This window comes from Mustela erminea, chromosome 1 (assembly GCF_009829155.1).
Source record: "Mustela erminea isolate mMusErm1 chromosome 1, mMusErm1.Pri, whole genome shotgun sequence".
In the NCBI taxonomy this organism is placed as follows: domain Eukaryota; kingdom Metazoa; phylum Chordata; class Mammalia; order Carnivora; family Mustelidae; genus Mustela; species Mustela erminea.
Window position 1 is genome coordinate 189647469 of NC_045614.1, and position 25818 is coordinate 189673286.

Sequence of the window (25818 nt, forward strand, 5' to 3'; positions counted from 1 at the left end):
AAAACTTTAAAAAAAACTTTAGTGCTTGTGGTTGGTAACCTCTCCAAACAATAAATAATATTTCAATGGAAACTTGTCAAAAAAGTTATCAACATTTTCTAGGAGATTTTTTTTTCTGACAACAAAGTGGAAAATTTATGGTTAGTAGGAAGTCAGTAAAGACATCCTGTCTAACATGATATATTTTCACCCCTGTTTAAATGAGAATTAAGATATTCTTTTAACTCTAACCTCACTAAATTCCCTTAGGTCAGCAGCCTTTGGCAAGTTAACTTCTCTGAAGCTCAGATTGCAAATGTATAAAGGAAGGAAAATAATACCTAATTTATGGGATAACTATGAGGGTTAAAGGACAATGGTTGTAAATTCTAAAGTAATGGCAATCTTAATCTTTATTATTTTCACCTTATTTGATTATTTTACTATTATTTTAATATCTGTTTAAATCCCTGTTGACCAAGGAAGGAAAAAAAGAAAAATATTTAATTTTACTTAGGGGTTTATTTTTTAAATGTCTAGAATTACAAATTATAAAATCAAAGGTTTTTTTTCTTTGCTTTGTTCAAAATTGCTTTAAATTTTAATAAATAAAATACTTTTTTTTTTTAAGATTTTATTTATTTATTTGACAGACAGAGATCACGAGTAGGCAGAGAGGCAGGCAGAGAGAGAGAGAGGAGGAAGCAGGCTCCCTGCTGAGCAGAGAGCCCGATGCTGGACTCGATCCCAGGACCCTGAGATCATGACCTGAGCCGAAGGCAGCTGCTTAACCCACTGAGCCACCCAGGCGCCACTTTTAAAGTGAATCTTAATTTGTGTGTGAACTGAGAACAATTAAGAATAGACTATCAGGTATTCCTTATTTTTAAGGAAATCTGGTTTACAACAAATTAGACTTACAGAACAGATTAGGAATTTGTATTTATTTGAAAGATATCACCTAACAACTTCTTTGAATAACCACCAACAGGAAAGACTTATACATATAAAATGTCTATAATACATTTAAAAAAAAAATAGGCTGGAAGCACAGGACATTCTCCAGAAAAAAACAATTTTTTTTCCATATGTATGTATTTCTTTTAACTTTAGAACAAAGTCCCTCCATACACACAAGGGCTTATTTTTAGCTCATTATGAATATTCACGAGAATGCATGCTATTAATAATCTTGGAATTGTTTGCTTTTATATTTGTGAGTTTTCTTTACAGATAAGTTTCAAAATAAAGAGCTCTTATCATGCATTTCCTGTCTTAATTAGTAAAAGGCGAAAGATTTATGCGATCTGAAGAGAAACCAGAGTACCTGTCTTATTTAGGAAAGATGTATTTTAAGATAAAATGATATCAGTTTAGTTTCAATTAAAAACAAATATATTAAATAGGATAGCACATATAAGGTACCTATTCAAATCCCTAATACATGATAGGTATTTAAGAAATAGAAAGAGCTAGAATAAAATAAAAAATTATAACTATGTGGCATTATTATAGTATCACTATTATAATCAATTTAGAAAAAACCAAAGTGTTACACACACATCTTCACATAGATTGACAGAGGGTAAGACTCACATCTATGCAAACACACTTTATAAGAGTGTGTTTAATAAAGAATGACTTTATAATCCAGTCAGAGAAACTGATAAAGTTTTGAGGGAACAACTTAATTGTTTTATGTGATATTTTAATTTAACCAAACATATTTGGTTTTCTTTTTAAGCTAGTTAAACAGTGTTTTTTAGTTAATTAATTAATTAATTATTTTTAAAGATTTTTGTTTATTTATTTAACAGAGATCACAAGTAGGCAGAGAGGCAGGCAGAGAGAGAGAGAGAGAGAGAGAGAGAGGAAGGGAAGTAGGTTCCCTGCTGAGCAGACAGCCCAATGTGGGGCTGGATCCCAGCACCCTAGGATCATGACCTGAGCCGAAGGCAGAGGCTTTAACCCACTGAGCCACAGAGGCACCCGTTTTTTTGTTTTGTTTTTGTTTTTTTAAATTGTTATTTAGGTACTTAGGATATATACAAAACTGAAAAAACATTACAATTATGTTTTCTTTTCTCTGAGAGCATAAGAGTCTTTCTCTTTCCCACCTTTTTGATGGGCTAATATGTACATATTATCATTATATAATGTCCACTTAGATACTGAACTTGAATTAACACTGAGATTTAGCACTATTAGAATCAGAATCAGAAATAATAAGAACACAAATCAGACCATAAAATGAAAATGCAAAAATAATATAAGCATCGGATTCCAAAATCAGAAATGATCAGAATAATGCAATAACACTAGAAATCATATATGTCTAACTTTATTAGCCTAATCTTGATATTAAATGTTGCTAGATACTTCTTAACCTTAGAATAGAACTAAAAGTACAAACACTGTTTTAAAGGATTATAAACTTGGGTGTTTTTTCTTATCATTTTTATTAATTACATATAATTTCATCACTCCTGTATCTTAAATAATTTTGATATTAACATAGCAAAATGTCCTATATTTAGTCTCACTATGCCCTCATTTCTATTCATGTTTATAGTAGAACATCTGTTTGGTTGACATTTTAAATGTGTCTGTACTGAAATAAGGCTAACAAATGTTATTTGACACCTCATATAACTAAAAGTAATAAATCTAAAAATGTGCAACAATAAGACAAGGTGATATTTACATCATTAAAAAAAACTACATAAGTGCTATAAACATAATTCACCTTTAAACATCTTTATGTGACAAGGAAATACATTCAGCCAATCATAGTGCTTAGATATAAAAATGATCCATTTTTAATGTACCTACCAAAAAGAAACTCTAGAAGAAAGCATATCTTATGGTATGAAATAAGAATATGGCCAATAAATAAGAGTTAATGGTATATGTAGAAAAAAAGAAACAGTTTAAATTCCAGCTTTCTGTAAAGAGAAGTAATGCAAATACAATCAAAAGCAATGTCATACATATTTTCAATGTGTATTTGCCTATTTACACATATAAAGAATTCTTACATAATGACACATATTTTTGCTGCGTTGTTTGTCAACCCATTTTCACATGCATTTAACTTTGACCTTATAGCCACACGTTAAGGTAGACAAGCAGACATTTGAGCCGCATTTTATAGAGAACATAACTGAGACTTGGAGTGCTTGAGTTGCAAACTACTCCATTGCAGAAACGTGGAAGCTGTAGCTTGAATTCAGTTGTTTTTCAAGCCAAATTCTGAAAGTCTTGAGTTTGGGATGATTATTAGTAGATATTAGAATCCATATATACTAATTGTGAAGAGGAAACAACCCATTTCCTGAAAGAACTAGTTTTCTGGGGTTCTCTGAAGAAATGATGATGATGAATAAGGTTTGAGCTAAAAGGTCAGCCAAGTCAATATTCTCTTCTCTGCCAAAGTATGAGACAACTGAGAAGACAAAAAGATTACAAAGGTGGTAACCAAAATGTTATTTTATTGCTACTAAACTTGGAACGGTAGAATGTGGCCTTGGACAAATGATGAGGATAAACTTTCTACTCTTGATCTCGGAAAATCAGAAAGACATAACCTCCCACTCACTCATAGCCTTGGACCACCACGAGTCTTTCTGGGGGGCAGAGCCTTTGCTTTTAGGTTGACCCCTTAACCAAGAGCCTCAGACTTCTGTAGGCAAGCAGACCCCACAAAAGAGAGATGGGGCTAAGTTTCTCACGCCCAGTTTGTTCCAGTACTTGCAATTAGGCGGATGAGGAGATGAAGAGGGGCAGGAGTGTTAAAATAGTGGAGCTTGCCCTACGTGAAAGAAATCCTAAAAACAGGTGTGAAATAGTCATTTAGAGAAGAAATATAAGTGAATCTATTTAGATGTTCGAAAAGATTTTTTTAAAAAATTACAGTGTCAATATTTTGCACAAAGATATACAAAGAATTGGTTAATGAAAGGATATACTATCCAGATAAATAATTTTATTTAAATGAGACATTATGGCATCCCCCTCCCACCACTTATGTTAGACCTGCGGTCCCCATTGGGCAATTTTAAAAAGTATCCATAAAAGCGGGGCATACCTGATTTTTTCTGCAATCTCTTAAACTGATGTAAGGAAGGAAGTGTGCAGCTTATTAAAACAACTTTCATAAGATGGTATTATCTTCCAACTAGACCTAGATTTAAGTGGGTTCCTCCCTCCTTCTCCTAGCAGAAGGAAAGTTACACCGAGTTTATTTACCTTAACCCACAGTTTTTAATTTCTAGTACAGTATTAACTCTTATACCTCAGTCACTCCCACTTTACCCCCAGACTAGATTTTTAACTGTAAACCAAATTCTGCATTTCTTTATCCCTATAATGGGGTAGCACAGATTTTTGGCCCCTGACACCAACTTTTGCTAGAGTTATGACTAGAGATAGTCAAATTCCTTGATCACTATCCATGTCATTTTGTATGTACTTGTGGTGTCAGGAGCCTTGTTTTTCGTTTTTGTCACTACTTACTGGGTATCATTCCAGTTCTTTGCCAACCTGTTCTGTTCTAAGTATGTCTTTGCCTTGAGGTCAAGTTGCATGATGTCACAAGAAGCATATAATAAAATTGAAAATGCATTTGGGAACCGTTCAGCACTTCCAAATTTTGTAACGTTGAATTCACATAAATTGCAGTGACAGGCTATGTTTTTGTGTTCATAGGGAAATCAACAAGTACAAGTAAATTTAGAAAAATAAAAAGTTACAGTTGGGGGGGCGAGAAGTTGAATGGGGGGAATAATACACATTCTTCTTTTTTTTTCCTCTGCCACAAAGAAAAACTCTGATAGTTATCGGACTAATCCACCACTACTCAGAGTGTGGTCTATACACCAGCAATATTACCTGGGGACTTCCTAGAAAGATAGAATTTCAGACCCCACCTCAGACCTACTTAATTAGCATCTGTATTTTAACAAGACCTAATATGGAGAAAGCACTCTATTATTCCATGAACACAACTGTTCAAAGAGCACTTGGAGCCCAAAACATGTTGGGATTTCTTTCTTTCTTCTTCTTCTTCTTCTTTTTTTTTTTTTTCCTTAAGATATCTCGGAGAAATCAGATAGAAATGATTGCCTTGTCCTTATTCAAAACAATGGATAAACCACACCTGGAAAATTCCCTTGATCCACCTCCAGAAATAATGGCGTTGAGGAACGTCTGGAGAACTATAAACTGAAATTACTGAAGGGAAAGGGAGCCTACCACATGTGGAAGGACTAAAGACTCATTCAGCCCGCAAACATGAAAGATGAAGCAACAGTGATCAAAGTTTACAAAATCATGAAAGGCACAGAGAGCATGTTCACTGATATTAGTGTCAAGGAGCTGCCTCTGCTGGAGAAATATGTTCGTCCTCTACCCCGGAAAATGTAGATTAAGTGTCTGCTACTCAGGCAGCCAAGCAGCTGTTAGTCGTTACCACGTTTAACTTCCAAGCCAGGTTTTGCCCAGACTGAGTCTCAACCAAATGAGGGGAATGTGAAAATGGTGGAGGCCAAGACAGTGCGTTGGCTCTGTGTCAAAATTCTTCTTTGCTTCATGCTCCTCCCCAATTACCTTTCCGTTTCACCCTTCTGAAGAGGGTCTCTCCAATTATTTTTGTTGCCTGCCAGTAGTTTCACATTATTTAACTGGACTTCACACACTCTACTCCCTCGCTCACGGGTGTGGATGCTCTCTTGATCTGATCTCTGGCAGACCGGACTGCTGCTCAGATATGCCAGCTTATCAGCTTCCCAGATTCCTTCAGGCCACCTTAGCTCTTGTTGGTGAGTGATTTAGGGGTTTTGATGGCACTCCTTGGCCTTAAAGCGGTGACTTCATTCAAAAAATGGCAGGTATTTCTCTATATAATAGTAAAACTATCCTGTAAATGGTAAACTACTGAACTATAAATAGGTTCAAGAAGGTTTGCTATTAAAATCATTAAATCCGTGGGTATCTACAAATCCATGAAATTGTTAAAATCTATGGGGATATTTCAAGAAAGAAAGAAGACTTCAATATTGCTGGTCACAATGGTGGAGGATCTTTCATAAAACACCCCTAAGTGGGTGGAGGCAGAGCACTGAGGAAATGGAATGGACTTCTACCCACTGTGACGTCTTTTATTTTCAGTTATAAATTAATAACATTATTTGGTTCTGAATTCTCATTATGGCTGAGGAGAGTGAGGGACAAATAGAAATCTCTGGAAATATTTAATATACTTTTGTTGTTGCTGTTCTCAGTTATTTCCAAACACACAAGATGCAACTTTTAACTTTTCATATACTCTATATTTATACATAATATCCCTTAATTATGTTTACTTAAAAATCCAATCCCTTCTCTTTTCCATTATATGGAAATGAATGGATAAAATGTACAGAAATATGAAATATTTCAATTTATGGAATTGAACTTGTGGATTGGGTAAAACACTTAGTTCAAAAAAGGATTTTTAAGAAAAGGGAGAGAATAGTGATAATTAAAAAAGACTGATTGGCATCTCCTGAGTATAACTGTGTGAGAGTACTCATGCTTTAAAATATAACCATATATATGTCTTATAATCTCAGTTTCTAGCCAATATCTCTAAGGCCAGAAAAAATATACTAGATGTCATTACACTTCCAGTTTTAAAGTGATTCCTATATCATCTATGCAAAACTTGTTTTGTGCTTGTTTCTGCCAACATTACCCCATCACCTACCTCCAGCTTCTAGGTAGGAGGCAAGACTGACAGTGACTTGAGAACTATGGTGGTGAGGATTTCCCTGGAGGGACTCGTCAGTGTGGAGTAGGTAGGGCTTCCATTCTTCAGCTAAGTAAGGATGGCTTCCTGGGGTCCACTGGAGAGCACGGTGTATGTTGCCTGGACTTTGACAGACAAACAGTCTAATTTCTGTCACCCATGAAAAATCTAAAGGAGGAGAATGCATAACCTTTATCCCACAGCAAATTTCTCAGGCTGAAGGAAATCCCAGCTGGTTGAGAAAAGAATTCATTGGTAAAGTTTAGAGTTTTAGTATGATATTGGGCTAGATTTTGAATACTAGGAAAAGAGAAAATCTATTGTCACCTCAAATTTCTGGAAAAGTGTTGGGCCAAGAATGACTTTCACATAGGAGAAGGAAACAAGAAGGGAATAGGATTGCAGTCGCTGTTTTCCCTCTGAGCCCAGTCTACGTGACTAACCAGGTTCCACACTAAGTCTCTAATCCAGGTAATGTGATGGAGAGTGAGATGGAAAAGGAAAGAAACCTTGTTTTTTTTCTCTGCCAAATTAAAGAATTTTAGGACAGCAAAATAAAAGTAAAGCCAGGTTTTGTTTTTTTTTAAAGATTGTATTTATTTATTTGACAGAGAGAGATCACAAGTAGGCAGAGAGGCAGGTAGAGAGAGGAGGAAGCAGACTGCCCGCTGAGCAGAGAGCCTGATGCGGGACTTGATCCCAGGACCCTGAGATCATGACCGGAGCTGAAGGCAGCGGCTTAACCCACTGAGCCACCCAGGTGCCCCAAAGCCAGGTTTTATTAAAGTACACTCCAAGGGAGGAGCAGACCAGTCAAGAGAGACAACGGTCCCAGAAACTCCAGGATGTGGGCTTATATCAATTTTTTTTTTCTTTTGCGTGTGTTCTAGGGTCCCAACATTTGAGTGACAATCCTGGATTATATAATAATTATCCAGCTACACATGTCCTTTCCCAGAATGTCTTCCAACTGCCTATATGGGGTAGGAAACTAGAACATTACTTCCATTCTAGAGACATGGGTGTAATAAGAACGAGAGACAAGTTTCTGCACAATAAACCTAATTCTTCTGCAAGGATGTCACTACATCCCTGTAGTGTAGAATGGGGTGGTCCCTGGGCGGTCCTTGCTTGGGGCTTTCATCAGAATGTCTAAGGTCCATCTTCTATCACTCATGCCAACCTTCTTGCCTAACAGTAACATTAAATTTCTGTCCATAGTCACATAGGCAGCAACTGGTTTTTTTTTTATTATTTTATTTTATTTTGTAAATCATGTGCTCTTTTTAATAAATCACATTGTGAATAAATTTACTGTAAATTCATACACCTATCTTTTGGCCCAATGTCTCACTATTCACCCAAATAAACTTCTAGTCCAATAATAATCACCAACATTTACAAACTTGCTTTGTTTCTTACTCTATTATCTTTACTTTAAATATGACCTTTTGTATTTCCTGCCTATTTTAATTCCACCATATTTATTAAATACACAAGTCAGGTGAATTTAATCTCTGCTTTAAATTGGTTCAGTTTTTGAGTGATGTGTGTGCCAGCCAATGGGGAAGGAATATAAGATGATTGATACAGCACCATTGATTTAAGAAGCTAATGGATCTGGTAGGAAAGACATACATACAAGACAACATTTGATAACTGTACAACAGAAGTAATGAGTTTTGGAAGGTCAGAGGAGAGTGCCACTACTTCTGACTAGGGCAAAAATTCTCAAAAGGGGCATTTGGGGTCTAGGGAGCAAAAATACTTATCCTTTTTATATATAAAGCAGAGATATACATATAGTAAATGAACATATGCAATCTATCTGTGGTGTTCAATATTTATAGGAAGGATAATTAGGAAAAATGCCTTAAAGGCTCTTGGGTGGTTGAGGGAGGTGCAAAAACAGAAAGAACTTTGAGAAACACTAGACTAGAGGAGCTGGTGAGGACAATCCAGGTAATTTTTGTTAGGTTTTTATTTTGAACTAATTTAAACCTTAAAAGAAATAAAAGCAGTACAAAAGGTATCTATACATTCCTCACCCAACATTTTCTCTGACTTCTTCCAGGATTTTTTTCTCTAACTTTGATTTTCTGTAGTTGGAAAATAATATGCCGTGGTGTATTTTGGTGGTTGGGTTGGGGGGGAGGGCATTTATCCTGTTTGTTGTTCTCTGAACTTTTTGGATCTGTGGTTTGGAGTCTGACATTAATTTGGGGGAAATTCTCATTCATTGTTTCAAATATTTCTTCTGTTCTCCTGGGACTCTTTGTTCTCCTGGGACTCTCACTATGCTTGGGCTATATCTGCTGTCATCATCACACAGCCCTTGGAATTTTTTCTTTCTTTCAGTTTTTGTTCTCTCTGCTTTTTAGCTTTTGAAGTTTCTATTCAAATATCCTCAAGGTCAAGAATATTTTCTCATCCATGCCCAGTCTACTAGGGGGCCCAGCTAGGTGGTGCATCAAAGGCATTCTTCCTACCTATCAGTGTTTTTTTATCTCTAGCATTTTCTCCTGGTTCTTGCTTAGAATTCCCACTGCTCTATTTGCATTGGTCATCTCTCTTACAGGGTGTCTACTGTATCTATGAGAGCCCTCACCATGTTAATATAGTTGTTCTAAATACCTCGTTGGATAATTCCTATGTCCCTGACATGTCTGGCTCTAATCCTTGCTCTCTTCAAATTGTGCTTTTTGCCTTTTAGTATACTTTGTAATTTTTTTTTTTGCAATTGGATATGCTGCAACGAGCAAAAGGAACTGCTGTGAACAGGACTTTAGTAATGTGGTATTGAGATGTGAGGGAAGGGGAAGTGTTCTATAGTCCTATGATTAGACCTCGGTCTTTTACAGAGCCTATACCTCTAGACTGTGAATTTCACAAATGTTTCTCAGTTCGTTTGTTTGTTTTTTTCTACCCCCCACCCTTAGGTGTGGGCTTGGTTGAAGTGACCATCCAGTATCTAACTTCTCTCCTGATTTGGGGCCTCTCCACTACATGCCGTATCTATATGATACAGTACCTCTTCGCACACTACAGAAGTCAACAGGAAAGATGCCTCTCTTACTTGCTGCTGATGGCATCCTATAGCAGTAACAGCAGCCTCCTGACCCAATTGTTCTTGCTAAAATATACTTATTTCTAGAAGATCCCTTCCAACTGACCTGTCCCCACATACATTTCTCAAATCTAGTTTGCCAGCCTCCCATTAAGCCTGTCACTATATTCCATTCTCATTGCTGAAAAACCAGGACTGGTTTCTGAGCCTGGAGTCACAAAGCCTGACTGATACAATGGATCACACCCTAAGGTTTTTCTGTAAGAGGAATGATGCCATCATCTCTCTGCATTAGGCTGTTCACTCTGACCAGTTTGTGGTAAGTGGATGAAAAAAGTAGGAGTAGAGATAGTAAAAAGAAATATATTACGGTAGTTTTGACATGACAGTACATTATGAGCTTGAACTAACACAGTGGAAGAAAAGGACAAAAACTCAATGTGATCATGAAGATATAATCAGTAATTGATATGACTTGGTGATTACAAGGGTCAGAGGAAAGTGTGAAAGAGAAAAAGGAAGCTAGTTGATTAGTCGATGACTCTTGAGATAGGATGTGTAGTATATTGATTGTACTCCAGGAGCACAATATTGTGAGCCAGAATATGAGACATATAGTAGTGTTTCGGTACCAAAAGTGAGAATTTGAGGATAAATGATTAGGTCCCTTCTGGAAATGCTGTATTTGAAGTACCAGTGAAATGTTTCTTAATATCCTGACCACTTATTCTGTGCTTACTTCTTATGTAATGCTTCTTATGTAATTACTGGTCCACAGATTTTATTAACCCATAGCATAGTACCTTCAATAGTGAAGATATAAAATATCTGTGTTAATTCATTATAGTATTATAGCATTTAAAGTAATTAGATCAAAAATTATGTATATCTATAGAGACAATTAGCTAAATAAAACAATCCTAAGCAGATTTTCCATAAACTTTACCTTATTAGAAATATTTTATAATTATAAATGTTAGAACATATCTCAGTGTACTTCAAAATGTTCATAAAATATAATGAAAACTCTATATAATAATTAAAGGAAAACATATTAATAGGCAAAAACACAAATAATTATTTACCATTTTTAAACCTTTGGTTTACTCTTCTTTTTAAAAATTATACACTGAAAGGGCACTTGGATGGCTCAGCCAGGTAAGCCACTGACTGATTCCAGCTCAGGTCATGATCTCAGGGTCATGAGATTGAGCCCTGCACTGGGCTCTGTGCTGGGCATGGAGCCTGCGTAAGATTCTCTCTCTCCCCCTCTCCATTTGTACTCCCCCGCCAATAAAAATAAATAAATAAATAAAAATTATACAGTTATGCTTGCTCATAATAAGATGCAAACTTGATTCATCCGAGCTAAATCTCTCCTTTTTGCTGTACTTACCTCTCACCCCTACACTCCCCTACCCAATGAAGAGGACATTAATGAACAGCAAAATAATTGGGAAGTAAATCAACTAAAATAATATATGAAAAACTCACATTAGTAGTGTCACTACCCTAGAGGAAAATCAAAACATACCATCTGATTCAGATAAGATCACTGTAATATATATTATATAATTGTGTATTATATATATTATCATTGTAATATATGTTATTGCATCATAAAAATATTTATATCATAATATATGTATACATATATATTTATATAACATAAAATATATACGAACTTCTGGGAAATTTTTCTTTTTTGCTATTGCTTAGGCTATCATTCTCAAGAGGTATCAGTAGCCCCAAAACCTGTAGCCAGGAAAAATATTTATCTCTGATTACATAAAATATTAAATAATGGACCTAAAAGCTTGGCTTGTCTCTACTTCATTTAATGAACTGAAGAGATAGATGATAGATAGATTTATTTTTTTTTAAATTTTTTTTTTCTAATTTATTTGAGAGAGAGACAGAGTGAGAGAGCATGAGAGGAGAGGTCAGAGGGAGAAGCAGACTCCCCATGGAGCTGGGAGCCTGATGTGGGACTCGATCCCAGGACTCTGGGATCATGACCTGAGCTGAAGGCAGTCGCTTAACCAACTGAGCCACCCAGGTTTATTTTGATTGTCCCCTAGAACTTTATAATTTAGTTTCAATAGTTCTAGTTAAAGAAAAATTCTGGGATCAAGAACTCTCTCAGTCTTCCAGGGTACCTCAATTAATGTTTTCATTGCTGTAAGTTTTATACTCTTACTCATCGATGGAATGAGCCCATTGCTTCAAATTAACCATGAATGAATTAAAATAGTCATGGAGAACACTGTTGTAACAGATTTACCTTCTTCCTCCTAACCTCCTTCTGAGTCTAAAGTAGTAGAAAAAGAACATCTGTAAGGTAACTCAATGTTGAAGAGACAGACACTCTTATGTTCATGAAGTATTTACTATATGCCAGAGGGCTTAATCTTTGAAGTACAAATTTACTGGCTTTCTACAGATTCTATCAATATCCATGAGCATCTTCTTCCATATTTCTTTTTACCCCTGCTTCCAATGATAAGGAAAGAGAAAATTCCTAATAATCCAAGCCAGAGGCCGGGCAAAAGGGAGATAGAAATTTGGTGGGGAATATGAGTAAAAAGAAACAAAAGGATCAAGAAATTGTATTGGGAGTAAATAGGAATAAGGTCCAAAAAAGAATGCTCTTCCTTGAGCATGAGATATGCATATAGCCTCTTCTGAAAATTTTGGATTCAGTCTTCCATATCAATGGACTAAGCCCAAGGACAAATAGAATGGGCTATATACCCACCATGTGAAACCTGCTGTTTGAGTTGGACTATTTAGTGCTCATGCTTGGAGAAAAGTGTTTTGGTTTTTTTTTTTCTTCTTTACAATTTCTTGCTTCTTATCAACTATTTGTTATAGGCCTCACTACCTAGAAGTGTTATAATTTGGGGTTGGTACTGCCTGATACCATTATATCGTGACACAATGTTTTCCTGGGTCTTAACCCAATTATGCACATAACTAACCTTGGCAAGACACTGACATGAGAATTGATGTGTTTATATAAGGTACAAATAAGCGTACCTTGTATTTGCCATGGATTTACCCAATAAGTATTTATAAAGTACTACTTGTCATAATATCTTCTCAGAGAGAAAAAGACAGAGAGGAAATGGAACATGGCCCCCAAAACCCAGAATGAGAGCACAACTACAAAGAGGAAACTATATCTTATGTGAATTTACCAAAAATCATTCCCAAGAGAGACTTTCCAGGAAATGCCGAAAGGTAAGTTCTATAAAGAAGCATGTAAGACCACATCCTTAACAGTGTTTTAGAAGGAAGTTATATATCATTTTTAGAGCAAGAAAGCTGATCCACCCAAAGAACTCAAGCAGACACCACTCACTGGTGGTTACTTAGAGGTTCTAGACCAATGGTTTGGGACTAACTAATATGAGGCCATGCAGAGTGGTATATTTTGGTTTTTATTTGTTTGCTTGTTTGTTTTTGTTTTTGTTTTATTTCCTTTCAGCATAACAGAATTCATTGTTTATGCACCACACCCAGTGTTCCATGCAATCCATGCCCTCCATAATACCCACCACCTGGCTCCCCCAACCTCCCATCCCCGCCCCTTCAAAACCCTCAGATTGTTTTTCAGAGTCCTTAGTCTCTCATGGTTCATCTCCCCTTCCAATTTCCCCCAACTCCCTTCTCCTCTCCATCTCCCTATGTCCTCCATATGTCTATTTTGAATGTAACCATATGCTAAAAAGTAAGGGGTATTACATTTGACCTGTATCAGAAATTCAGGAAAGAACAAGGGATCCATAGAACATGAAAGACCCTGCCCTTGAGGTTCTGCAATGGTTGAAACACTTGAATACATCATCCTCAGTGTACTATATGTCACTGGCTTTTTAATTTTATTTTACTTTATTTTATTTTATTTTTGTAAGCTTTTATTTTAATTCCAGTTAGTTAGCAGACAGTTTGATGTTTGTTTCAGTTGCACAATATAGTGATTCAACACTTCCATATAACACCTGGTGCGTATCACAAGTGCCCTCCTTAATCCCCATCACCTAGTTCACCCACCCCCTCACCCACCACCACTTCTGGTAATCACCCATTTGTTCTCTAGTTTCTATAGTTAAGAGTCTGTTTCTTGTTTTTGTTTTTGTTTTTTTTCTCTCTCATTCTCTCTCTCTCTCTCTCTGTGTTTCCCTTTGCTCTTTTGCTTCTTAAATTCCACATATAAGTGAAATCATATGGTACTTTTCTTTCTCTGGCTTATTTTACTTAGCATTATACTCTCTAGCTCCATCCATGTCAACCATATTATTGCAAACAGCAAGATTTCATTCTTTTTTATGGCTGAATAACATTCCATTGTAATGTGCACCTCATCTTCTTAATCTAGTCATCAACTGACAGACATTTGGCTGCTTCTATGTTTTGGCTATCATAAATAATGCTGCTGTAACATAGGATTGCATCTATCCTTCGGAATTAGAATTTTTGTATCCTTTGGGTGAATATCTAGTAATGCCATTGCTGGTTCATAGGGTAATTCTATCTTTAACTTTTTGAGGAACCTCCATACTGTTCTCCAGAGTGGCTGCACCAGTTTGCGTTCCCACCAATAGTGGAAGAGAGCTCCTTTTTCTCCACATTCTTGTCAACACCTGTGTGTTTCTTGTGTTGTTGATTTTAGCCATTCTGATAGGTGTGAGGTGATATCTCATTGTAGTTTTGATTTGCATTCCTTTTAAAGTGAGTATTTCTGGAAAGAAACAAGAATGATGGAAATGAATTCCAATTTCTTAACTATCTAAGAAATAATGGTTAACATGCTTTGTATGAATATTATAGAAATGACGAGAAGAGCAGCATGGGATTAGTCATTACTTAGGTGATTTTTGAAAGGAGAGCTTTCTATCTAGTAGCTAATAGTCTGCCTCAGACAATTTAATTTCTCTAAAATTCCCCCTTTAACTCTCACTAACAATGGAGATAATTTAGGAAACAGAGATGAAAACCAAAGAGATCCAGAGCTACAAAAAATAAACTTAGTTTAGCAGCCTAATCTTATTCCTGAAGTGAGTTGGGCAAACATGTCATAGGAAACATATCCTCTCAAGGAATTTCTTCTGGAGAGGAGGAATGGGGTGGGGGTTGCGGGTACTGTTCTGCCTATGACAGTCTAGGCCAGATGTCCCCAGTTACTTCACATTTGGAGGTAAAAATTCAGGCCCAACAATAACCACAAACTGGTATAGTTTTAGGTCTTTCCCTTTAGCTCTTCAGGAAAAACACTGACCCCTGCCTCCACCATCTTCTCAAATTTCTTCTCAGTCTATACCAGAGGTCACTCCTCCTGTCACATATATGCTCAGAAAATAGTCCTGCCAATTACTCTGATTCTCTGCAGCGCTGACCCCTTCCTGCTGAGGCTGGTACTCTGCCACAGAGCCGGGCTGCCTGGCCTTCCTGGACATCTTACTTGGGTTCATGAAATTCTCTTTCTGGTTTTTCCTCTGTCCTTACTTCAGACCTTGTGTTGAGGCTGAGGCATGTATCTTCATGAATTGTGGCTGGAGCCCAATCTGAGTGACCAGCACTGTCCCACACTCAGAAGAACTGCCCAAACTTATCCAACACCCCTACCCACATACTCACAATGACTCCATACCCTGAAATGAAATCAAAACGGTTTGCATTCTCTATCTCCTTAGGATTTATTATTTTCCAAAGAACTTAAAGGAATTTCTTCTTAATGCTGGAGAATATTTGTAAGTCCTGTTCATGAAAGAGGCCAGAGTCCCAACATAGAGCCAGGAAGTACCCTCACACAAAATTTTGCCATTTCATGCTATTATTCTCTGAATAGATTCCCAGCATCTCCAATCCTGGGACAAAGCAGTGAGAAGTTTGACTTTCCAGGCATAGTTTCAGTAAATGACCTATCACCCTTGCTAAAATACCATAATATGTTTAGGTTTCTAAAATAAGTTTCACAGGATTTGTGATGAGAGCAACAATTACATTAGGCTTTCTGCTCATGCTTAGTTGGTTATAAAGAACTTCACAAACTTCACAATAACTCAGCAGAAACTTGCTGTTGTCAAGGGCATTGTAGCAGACCCTGGTTAGATACTTAACCCATTCCATTCACTGGTTGAGCACACTGGAAGAAAATTTCATAGCCTCTTTTGAGGTTAGCTTAGAGATCCATCCACGTGATTAGTTTTAACTAATGAAATGTGAATGGAAGTGGTATTAGCTTCTTTCTGTCCTATGTGCTAAAATCTTCCAGAGATATTCAGCTAAACTGTCCTCTCCCCTGTGCTCTGAGGATGAATGCAAAAGACTCAGACATGACTGAGTCACATGATGGAAAGAGCCAGAATCCTTTAATCACAAAGTCGGGAAAGAACCTTGCCCTGGAGACACACTCACTCTGCATGTGAGTGTGAGTGTGTGTGTGTGTGTGTGCATGTGTGTATGCATGCATGAGTGTGTGTGTGTGTTAAACCACTGAGGCTTGGGGGCTATTTGCTACAACAACTAGTGTTGAACACTCTGTCTTCTGTGGTGTCAGGTGGAATCTCATTGTGGTTTTGATTTGCATTTCCTTGATAATTACTGATGTTGAACATCTCTTCATCTGTCTCTTGGCCTTCTGTATGTCTTCTTCGGTGCTCACTTCGGCAACACATTTACTAAAATTGGAATGTATGTCTTCTTTGGAAAAATACCTATTCAGTTTCTTTTTCCATTTTTAAATTGGATTACTTGTTCTTTGGTGTTGAGCTGTGTAAGTTCTTTATATATTTTGGGTATTAACCACTTTTCAGATATATTATTTGCAAATACTTCTCCCACTTAGTAGGTTGCCTTTCTTGTTTTGCTGTTAGTTTCCTTCACTACACAAAGGTGTTTCATTTTGTTTTGTTTTGTTTTTAATTTTAATGTAGTCCCAATAGTTTATTTTTATTTTTGTGTTCCCTTGCCTGAGGAGACATATCTAGAAAAATGTTGCTAAGGCTGATGTCTGAGAGATTACTGCTACTATTTCCTTCTAGGACTTTTGTGGTTTCAGGTCACACATTTAGTTCTTCAATCCATTTTGGGTTTATGTTTGTGTATGGTGTAAGACAAATATTTCTTTAAAAAATGCTAGATCCAAATTCTATTCGGCAGAGATTGACATACTTCTGTAGGCTTCCCGGGATAATACCACAGATGTCATGTATCAAGCACTTAGGTAGATAACGGGCACATATTACATAGGTTGGTTCCCAGTAAAAATGATTTAGGAATATGATTTCTTTGCTTCTATGTTATTTCATTTTGACTTTTAATAAAGGACTGCCTCTTCATCTTGTCTGACAGCATGGGTTTTTAGAAGGTATAATTTACCTTTGAAGCTAAACTTTCTCTGCTTCAGGAAAGGCACTAGGAAATGTTCTTCAGTTCCAGACATATAAGACAAGTACCTCCTGATCATTCAGGAATAAAACTTGAATTCTTCTAATTTGGGATAGAAATACTGATGGGTTGTGTAGAGTTATGTAAGTTAAGTTTATCTATAGATGCACAATAATCTTGTAAGTAATATTTTTTCTAGAAATAAATAAATAAATACATTGGACTGTTGATTGCCCTATAATAGATCGCTTGGGAGAAACAGCAGAGGTTTTGGGGAAGTACTCTGTGCACCATTGGTTTATCTTGTTCACTTGTATTTCTTTGTTAAAAGAGAGAGAGAAAGAGAGAGAGAGAATGAGAGAGAAGGAACCCACAGTACACATTTAAAAAAAAAAAAATAGCAAAGGACCAGCAGAGGATGTAGCTCATTTTGTGTTCCTCAACCTTACATCCTGGGAAACTGTGAAGAGGGTATTGAGACATGGTCAGTAAATATTGATCCAGACAATTTTGTCTTCCCAGATCTTGGCAATAAGATAATGCTGGCAAGGACTCCATCTCCGACCAGTAAGACTTTCCAATGACAGTAACCAGGATTGATTTACTCTTGTTCAAAACTAACTCTAGTGGGCATTGGAGAATACCTTGGGAAGAGCAGCTGAGGACCAGAACAAGATATTTTCAGTACAAGGGATGCAGCCTCAAAGCCATAGTGATTTGACTACTAGAAGGCCTATAGTGATTTGACTACTAGAAGATCTTATATGGAACCAGAAGTTGGTGGAGGCACACAGAAGTTATTTGGGCTCCCTCCAAACTATTTCTTATATTTCAAAAGTGCACCATTATGAGCCCTTTCCCTGATGCTGATTATAGGTTTCCCTTTATCCTTAACTTCATTCTGCCTTGCCTGCAGGAGGGAAAAAGAAGGTAAATCTTGAATGTTATTTTTAAGGCTTACTTGAACAAACATGGTATTTTCTTCCTTCCAAATGGTATCCTAAGTACATTCTAAACTGGGCCTGACACTTGGGTAATCTCTTAGAAGTTCACCAGGCCCATTATAAAAGAATTCTGCTTTATCATAAGGAGATACTTTTGCCGGAGGGAGGCAGTCTGGCCACTTAGCTTCAAAGCTGACTTACTTCCACTCCACTAGCTCTAATTCTCAGTATATTGTAGCCTTTAGCAAAATAGCTTTAGCAAGAAATAAAGAAACGCAATGAAGAACAAAATCATCAAGGGTGATGAAAATAGCCTTTTGAGCTCTCATTTGCTTTTTGCCCAGACTAAAAATATAAACTTTATCAGGTTGTTCTCAAGTCAGTTTACACTCAGCTAGTTAATGGCATGAAAGAGATGTGATGAAGTTCATCTCTACAAAACACTGTGATTTCTTATTTCATGTGTAGTCAGTATTTTTCAGCTTCATAGCTCAATATATAAAGTGAACAAGTTGACAACCCAAGCCTCATTTATTGTCATAAACAAAACTGAAGTGTATTTTCTCTAGGATCTTGTCACATCATTAACTTAGGGTACAATATGGGAGAGATGCCTTACTGCTCAAAAGAATGTCATTGCGGTATTGATTCTTAGACCAACCATGATAAAAAGAATTAGTGCTGTTTTCCACCTCTCATTAAGCAGAAGGGAGGGAAGGCTTGAGAGTGAGGTTGAACAACACGAAGATGTAAGGCAGTGGACACACATCTATCTTTCTTCCTACTCAGTGCCGAACTGAACATTGTCCCTGATATATATGTGTTAGTTTTTCCGCTTAAAAAAAAATTACTTAATTTAAACACTCTATAAATTCAGGCAGAAGAGATCACCAGTTGGGTCAACCAACATAGGAAACAGTTCTCAAGGACCACAGGTCACATGACACTGAGTACCTTTTGTTTAAATAGTTTCATCCTGTCTGTCAGGTTTGACTAAACTGTCAGACTGAAATTGTTTTGAAAAGACATTGTTATTCAGTGCACTTTTAAGAGAAAAAAAAATGTACTAGGAAGAAGAATTACCAGGGAGAAGTGCAGAAATAAAATTTCCTATTTTAGGCAGTTAGATAATAAATTGCTCAAGCATGGAAATGTGGAATACTTTACATCAACTGGAGAATTGTGGTTATTAAAATGATCTGTCAATAGAAACAAAGCAAAGTTTAGGTGATGAATAGCTAGCAGCTGCACCTTTACTGCACACTCAGGAATTTATAATGAGGTTTAGGTACTGTGTTTCTTTTCATTTCACTTTTTTGGTAAATAAACAGGGAAGCCTAGAAACATCTTCACGATTATGCTTGTAGTGGATTGCATTCTATGTTTTAAATGTTGTGGAATATTTATGTTTTGTAAAAAAAAAAAAAAAAAAAAAAATTGGGGGGGATAAAGCAATGCATTTCTTCTGCCTATACTGTCTTCATAACAAACCTGACAGTCCCTGAAAGCCTAGCTAAAGATATTTCTATCAAACATAAATGCCCCTGGGTCAAGGATAGAATATCTCAGACAATGATTACAAGCTCTGAACTTTCTTTATAGAAGAAAACAGAGATAAGTTTAAAAAGCCATTGATACGATCTTAGATCTTTTTAAATATATTTATCACAAAATTGACATTAAGATGAAACATTTAAACAAATGGAGTGTCCGACTCCCATACTGTATTACCTAAAAGACCACCTAAATTTCAAGTCTCTGTAATTCTAATATAAAATATAAGTAAATTGGGGAACTATGGTATAAATGATCTTTGGCTATATCTACCTTCTTGACTTCCTGGACCTCAATCTTTCTGAACTTTGTAGCTCAGGCCACTTAACTTCATTGTGTAGCTCCTCTCAGTGTTCTAGACCAAAGACTCACTCTGGTCAGGTAAACTGCATGCTAATCTCATGGAAACAGCAAATCATTTTTGCCCTAGCATGTTGATTCTAAGAACTGGTCTCTTTTAGTTGTTGAAGCCCACTGACGAGACAACCAGAAAAACAAATGTAGTGTAAGAAAGTGAGGTGTGATAAAATGATTTATAAGAAATACATATTTCTTCATTCAGATGACCAAAATACATATTTCAGATATATTTGGTTTTTATCCTCAGTTCCTGAAAAATGCTTCAGAGCCATAAATGTGAATGGGCATTGCGTTACTGATGAAGGTGACTTAAGGACCCCACTCAAGGATGGGGGGTTTGCCAGGAGGACCAACCACCTGATTAAAGGGTTGGAACTTTCAGTCCCAACCTCCTGACCTCCAGGGAGGGGAGAGGGGATGGAGGTAAAATCAGCAAATAGCCAATGACTTAGTCAAATATAACTGTGTAGTGAAGCCTCCATAAAAACCTCCATAAAAACCCAGCTTCTTGGACTGTTTTTTGGAGAACATCTAAGGTTGGGGAACCAGAACACTTGCCACTGAGACAGATCCCAAGCTCTATGCTGACGACACTCCTTTGTTGGGGACCTCATCCTATGCATGTCATCATCTGGTTATTGATTCATATTCTTTATCATATCCTTTAATAAACTTTGTAAACATAAAGTGTTTCCCTAAATTCTGTTAACCACTTTAGCCAATTGATTGAACCTAAGGAGGAAGTTGTCAGACCCTCCAATCTGTAGTTGGTCATCAGAAGCATAAGTAACAACCTAGGGGTTGTGACTGTTACTTGAAGTATGGTATAGAGGGATAGACTTATAGACTGAACCTTTACCCTTTAACCTTAAGTCTGATGTTATCTCCAGGTAGAGAATATCAAAATTGATAGGATATCTTGGACACCCTCCCGGTGTTACATGTGGAAGAACCTCCCCCACCCCCAACATTGGACTTGGATCTGGGAATTGGATGAGGTAATAATTAGTTTCCTGAGGCAAAAGAGAACACATACCACAGCTATTGTGGGGGCGATTTGGAAAAGGCTATAGGAAAGAAAGGATCTCGGAATTTTAGCTGGTCCTGATTGATTCTACGTAGGGACATGGAAGTAGGGCTCCCATTTTGAGATGAATGCATTCAATAAGTGGACTAGCTCCACAATTCAGTGTTTTAGTAATCTTTATTTAAGAAATGGGAGAAATGAAACAGGCCTGTTTCAGGATGTCTTGTCATTAGTAATATCTTGGGTGTGGTGTGGCCTTGGATATGACTCTATTAGAAACACTGTTTTTTTTAGCTTTGTCCCTGATCCATTGGGAAAATGTTTGTTCCAACTTATCAGCAAGATTGATTTTTACTTCCACATTTTATTCCTGATCCAAAGAAGTATGTGCTATGAAGCTCAGGTTAGTGTTATATTTATTGGATCCCACCATCCTACTTGCTTGAGTTTTCTGTTCAGTGGCATTAGTCTTCTCTCGCCTTTCTAAAGACCGGGCACATGCCTCTGAATACCATTTGGCTGGGGTTGCAATAGTTTTGAACTTATCTTCCTCATGCTAATGACTTTATGGGACTTGATCACCAAACTCTGTCACCTGCTAGGACATCTGCCTATTTAACTGCAGAATGTTTTAGTTGCTTAAACTTCCTTCATTGCCTGCTTTCAGAACTTTTCCTGATTTTCTGCCTCGTCAGAAAATTTCTGTTCTGTTCAGTCCCTCTGGCCCAACTACCAACTGGACTTCAACAGAAAAGAAGAAACACAGAACCAGAAAGTTGAAAAATTTGGCCCCAAATACAAACATTTCTGAATATATAGTTGTTCGGCAATGAACAATTCATGCCACACAAGTGAATATTCGGTTATTATCATTTGCCTTAAAAAATGAGAACAAAATACTTTAAATTAACTTAAAATGATGAGTGATGAAAGGGGAAGTGTTTCTTCTTTGTTTCAAAACCACACCAAGACAGCTTGGGTTTAAGCCTATGCTATCAGCAATGTGATACTAGAAAGTAGTTATTGAACCTCTTTGTGTGTTGATTGCCTTCCTCTGCAAAAACACATGCAATAATAGTCTTAGCTCATAAGATTGTTGGTATGTATGGTGCATCATATGGCACATAGTGCCTGGTCATTATTACTATTTTTAATAAGGGCAATTTCTGAAGACGGTGTCACTGAAGGAAAAAAAATACTTAGACCAACTCTAAAATTATTAGTAGGGACATTTCTGAAAAATGTGAGCCTTCTTAAAGCCTTCTTAAAAGGCTTATTCTTAACATTTAAATGATTTTTTAGGTTAGTGCCATTGAACAGGAATATATATGATGACAAGAATGGGAATAATTCAATAACGTAATTTCTGAGATAATACACCTAAGGTCTGCTCATATGAGTAACAGTGATGTTGTAGTGCTAACACAATTCTTAAATGCCATTGTTAGTTATGCCATTGTTTAAATCATGTAGGATTTTGTAATTTACATGTTCCCAGAGATTTTAAAAGTAAGTGCACATTATAAATCAAAGGAATAATAGTAATGGCCATAGACATTATCAGCAAATAAAATACGACTACTAAATTATCTTAGCAACTTTCAAACTAAGACTCATATTTCATGTGTTATTATTTTGCTTCTCTTAAATATTTGTTTTAACCTAATAATTCAAATTCTTTGCTCTTCCTTAATGTATTACATAAAAATATTGGAATATTTTGCCATCCAATGGAGGAATCATTTAAATTTAATTCTTTCTATCAACCTCATATTTTTATTCCTCCAAATATTGCACTGTAATAACATGTAAAACATCACTTTCTCAGATGGAGATGGTGACGGTTTTCTGAGCCCTGCTTAGCAAGCCCTCAGCACAACTGAACCCCTTCATCGTCACCTTATGTTTGCTGACACAATTTCATTTTCTTATCAGCCAGTTCAACACAGTCCCTCAGCATAGGAACAGAAGGCTTCTATTGTACTCTTTACCTTTATCGAGCTCCAGCAAGCATTCTCCACCTAAACATTCTTGAAAATTAACTTTAAATCTTTGCCTGAGGGGATTTTTTTTTCGCCGTCCAATTTTCCACTTCTGTGGTCTTCTCTTTGCTTCAGCATATTCTGAAATGTGTGCAGTTGATAGGAACACATTTGGAAAGGCAGTGCCAAGGAATACCCCTCTCCTCAGCCTTATCCAGGGGCTGCCTAGGTTTCATGCGCAGTGGGACCTATTGTGGTGGTATCTGCCTAACGAGGCAGTGGTGGTCATCTAATGTCTTAGGTGTCTTGGTAGATTCCTACAGATAGTCTCTTCTTTTATTTTTTTTTTTTTTAACACTGAGACAAATTGCCAGGGAAATGAAATTTAAATAACAGTCACAAAAACTCTCCAATGTAGATGACATAAAAGCCACTTACTAAAGTAAATCATATCTTGGCAACTTAATGTCTTGCAGTAATGAGAAAATTTGAAGTAATTCCTAGGAACAATAGATCATAGAGCTCTGTCCTTAACAGGAGCTTAAGATAAAATGGAAAAAAAAAAAAAAAGGCAATAGCCATTAATATAGGAAACAGCTATGAAAATAAAACTTACAAGAAGATACACTAAATCAAGATTTGAACATCTTAAAAATAGTGCTGCTAAAAAGTGGGAAGCAATTCTAGGCACAATAAAAACCTTAAAAAAAATTAAAGTTCAACAGTCCTCAAATGCTGCTTCAAGTGAGGCAAAGCCACACAACATATGAGGAGAGAACATCTGGTCAGTCAGATATATGCAACTGAACCTTAAAAACTGAATTGGCAACTTGCTTCATGGTTGGCATTTCCCTCTATGAAGTGTGGGCACATTATTTTATCCATCACAAGTGGACACTTTAGAAAATAGTTGATCACATCTAGAGAGTTGATGTTATCAATTCATAAGCAGTGATGAGATTCAGAGACATACGTATACCTAACAAACTCAAAGGGGACTGAATATTAAAGTTTATGTCAATGGGTCAATTGAATCCGGGCAAGTGAAGAGGGCACTCATGTTCCATGTAGTTACCTTTCTCTTATTATCAAAGTAAAAGTTGTTCATGTAGAAAATCTAGAGAATATAGACAAACTAAAAATGGAAAATAAAAATCAACCACAGGTGCACCACCCAGAGAGAACCACTGTATCACTTTGTAGTACGTCTTTCCAGGCATTCGGTGCATATATATATATATATATATATATATATATATATATATATTCTATTTGGCAATTTACAGGTTTTTTAAAATTTAACAATATATAGTAAATATTTTTGATGTAATAAAATATACTTCTATAACAAAATCACATATGACCTTTGTACTCTATTGTTTATGTGTTTTTGAAATTTGAGAAGGTAACACATCTCAACAACTAAGCTTAACTCAGGAGCTTCAACTTTCAGTGATGATGCAAAAAATCTTAATCTTATAATCAAAGGAAACTGAATCTCCTTTGGATGAGATTTACATCATATTCAAGGTTCTTTTTCCTTTCTGAGGTGGAACCTGTATATGGGGGAAGTTATGCATGGTGGACATATGTGCATGGGTATTGGGTAGGAGGTCTTGTAAAGCTGACTCCCTACGTTGATCTTCCCCCAGTCTGGTCCCTGGTTCTGGCGGAGTCCACTGCTGCCCACACTTTCAACCTTGCACTGATGAGTGCGAGGAAGGAAAGTACCTAGGTTCTAGATTTGATTTGATCTGATGTCATTGATTCTTGCTGCTGTTGTGGTTTTGGCAAGGGTAATGTCCATTTCCTTTACCTTTTGGAGGATCCTTAGGCTTTTTCTTTTTGACTTCTGTCAACATCAAGTGCTGAAACCTCAGAAGGTCTTATGGGTCATCAATTGACTGAGTGACTTTGGGCTCTGGTTCTTCTCTTTCGGGTTCTAAAGAGCCCAGTTGGTTATAATCTATGCACACTGACATCCAAGGACAACTGCTAGGGAAAAGAGAAGGGAAGGAAGGCGTGTGTCTTCCAGGCTCTCCTATCAAAACAGGTGGCTACACTTCCCCAAGCTGTCCTGGAAAGTAACCTTCAATGAACCCCTGACTTCAGAAATTTCCAGTCAAAGAAGGGCGCACTTTCTTTATTTTAGAATCACCTGAGCTTTAATGGTTAATATTATGTGTAACCCTGCCTGGACCACAGTGCTCAGATGTTTGGTCAAATATTATTCTGAAGGACATTTCTGTGGAGGTTTTTTTTTTTTTTTTTTTTTAATGAGATTTACATTTATATCAGTGGACTTTGAGTAAACAGATTACCCTCTGTAATATGGCTGAGTCTTAGCCAAGAGGCTGAAGGTCTTAAAAGAACAGAAGACTACACCCCCAAGCAAAAATGAATAATTCCAGCAGACTGCCTTTGGGCTCAGACTGGCCCTTCTCTCTGGGTCTCTAGCCTGTTGGCCTGCTCTGCAGATTTTGGACTTGCAACTCCACAATCTCATGAGTCAATTACTTAAAATAAATCTAGATAGATAGAGTCTACACACACACACACACACACAGACACACGCATATTCTATTAGTTGTTCTCTGTAGAACCCTAACTAATATGCCACACCCCCCAAATCAGAGAGATTCTTTGCCTCCAGTTCTACTTCTTCCTACAGGAGTGACCCTGGAAAGTAGAAAGGTTAGTGAACTTAGCTTTTACTTTCCTTCTCT

General features: G+C 36.8%; 1 long non-coding RNA gene across 1 annotated transcript in view; it reads left to right on the top strand.

Moving 5' to 3' along the window:
• Window positions 1-25818, top strand: part of LOC116595768 — a 48893-nt gene that overhangs the window by 11892 nt on the left and 11183 nt on the right. Inside the window, exon 2 of the long non-coding RNA XR_004287855.1 lies at window positions 12940-13076. This is a non-coding gene — a long non-coding RNA (uncharacterized LOC116595768). The remainder of the gene's footprint in view (window positions 1-12939; window positions 13077-25818) is intronic.